Raw genomic sequence first — 2588 nt, 5'->3', positions numbered from 1 at the left:
CTTTGTAGGACTAACTTTTCAAGTCAAGGAATTACAAAGCCTCTATATGTAGCAGCTTGAATTATTGCCCAAAAGGAGAGCCAGCAGAGCTCCAGAATTTGTTTCTTCCTTTTCTTTGTCTTTTCTTTTGGGGCGGACATCGGGATGTTGTGGCCCAGTGGGGCATACCGTCTCTGGCACGTGCTTGTGGGCCACTTGGTATTAATGATGCAATCAAGTCTTCAGGTGAATTTTGGAGCTAATGGGAGAGACAAAAAGAAAATTTCGTAAACCAGCCCCAGAATCTGTTAGTGGAAGCTCCACACAGTGTAGGCCTTAACCAGCCAGTCCCTTAGATCGCTGGCGACCCCAAGTGGCCAACTTAAAATAACAGTTTTTTTGGGTTTTGTTGGTTTGGTGTGTTTTCTGCCCCCCTGCAGAAAAGAAACATACTTCAAGGTTTTTTTCACCCCAAATCCTTGTACAGTTTTTAAAAACTTCAGGGCTGGAAGGATCATTAATGTCACCTGGCCTAACCATCTCATTTTACAGAAAGCAAAGATCCAGAGAGGTAAAGAGGGATTCCGAAAGTCCCACAGCATGCTAGGGTCAAGCAAGGAAGGGTCAATGCGAGCAGATTTTAGTTCCTTAATGGGAAAAGAAAAATTTTCCCCAAGTGACAAAAGAAATATTGTTATTACAGAAAAATCACTGTAATGAGGCTGCCTTGTTCTAACACATCCAAAGTTCCCTTATTAGGTACACTCTGCTTTTTTCCTCTTCTATGCCTAGACTGATAGGGGTGCATTCAGTTGAATCACGGCAAGTGTGAGGCCAACATGGGAGAGAAAGGGGATGCTGACATTTGGCAAATGTGGGTTAGATGCTTATTCCCAAAGCCTGGGCCTTGAGTTTGGTTCCCACCCACATACACACTGAAAGTGGACATTATCTCTCTCATTTTAGAAATGAGAAAACCAAAGCTCGGGGAAATTAACTTGCCCAACATCAGTCAGCTACTAAGTTGCAAAAGCAACTCTTCATCACTTTATCTAGGTGTGCCTCAATTTATCCATCTATCAAATGGGATGAAAACATCTGCCTGTAGAATCAGAAAATGTTGATATTAGAAAAGATCCATAGAGGAGGCTGCTTTCGAACAAAATGAACCTCTGCTATAGAAAACTGATAAAAATGTCTATGAGGAAGTTAACCAAAGAGAAAGTGGGTGCTGTTGTAAGGAATACCAGGAAATCGCATTCTCCTTAAAACAAAAACTAGAATTTCCAAGGTTTCGCTCTGGGTTAAATTTCTATTCTTCTCCCATGTGACGCCTTTCCCTGGAGGTGTCTCAGTCTCCTCCTGCCATCAGGAAACTGAACCCCTGGCAGTACACTGCCCTCCTCTTGGCAACTCTGTCCCCAGGCATGGACAGAATTCCCTTTGCTATCAGCTCTGAGCACCATGGAGACGGTCTGGAATTTCCCCAGTGCTGTTCTTAAGATTACTGCCGAAGAATAGAAGGTAAAGTAACACAGAGAGTGGGAGAAGCCTAAAATCAGTCTGATTTACAGAACATGAAATTCTGATCCAAATCTTAACCACAGGGAGTTCTCTCTAGAGCTACCAAATCCTGCTCTGTTCCGGGAAGGGTCTCAGTTTTAAAACACTCCATGTAAATTGTTCCAACCCTTCACAAAAGCAATGTGGCAACATGCTTCAAGGTCTGGGAAAGATTCCTACCCTTTGGCCTAGGAATTCCCCTTCTAGCAATCCACCTGAATGAAATAATGAAACCGTGCTGGCAGTAAGGTGTACACAAAGGTGATCATCACCAACTTACATTCAATTACCAAAAAAAAAAAAAAAAGGAAGCGAATTATACAACAATAGAGTTTATGATGTAACCAGAAGATGGAAGATTACGTAACCATTAAAAAATGTTTTCAAAGCATTTTTAATGACACTAAATGAAAAAGCATTTTAAAAGGCGCTAAGTGAAAAAAGCAGAGTGCAAAACAGGTGCGTCTTATGTGATCAAATATTTAAAACCAAAATAAGAGAAATGTGAGTGTATAAAGAAAAAAATAAGAAGAAATGTTCGCCCACCAGAATGTTCACAGTAATTATGACTAAGTGGTGAGATTAATGTTGATTTCTACTTATATTTTGCTTTAGTTTTACAGTGAGGCTGAATTAATGTATAATCTGAAAATAAAATACATATTCTTTTAAGATACTGATGCTGCAGCCTAAAAAGCTGATGTATTTTCTCAGACCACACCCTCCTTTCTTCTACTCTGTCCCCATCTTGCTCCTCCATCTTGGTGCCTTCTCCTCCCACCTCACCTCTGCCCTCCTTTCTTTTTTTTTTTTTTTTTAGTTCTTTATTTAAATTCAATTTAGTTAAAATATATTTTATTATTAGTTAGCAGGGTAGAGTTCGGTGATTCATCAGTTGCACATAACACCCAATGCTCATCACATCATGTGCCCTACTTAATGCCCATCACCCAGTTACCCCAGGCCCCTCATCCCCCTCCCCTCCAGCAACCCTCAGTTTGTTTCCTATAGTTAAGAGTCTCTTATGGTTTATCTCCCTCTCTGTT

The sequence above is a fragment of the Ursus americanus genome, chromosome 8 (assembly GCF_024610735.1).
Source record: "Ursus americanus isolate L20-20 chromosome 8, mUrsAme1.1.p, whole genome shotgun sequence".
In the NCBI taxonomy this organism is placed as follows: domain Eukaryota; kingdom Metazoa; phylum Chordata; class Mammalia; order Carnivora; family Ursidae; genus Ursus; species Ursus americanus.
This window is presented reverse-complemented; position numbering follows the sequence as displayed.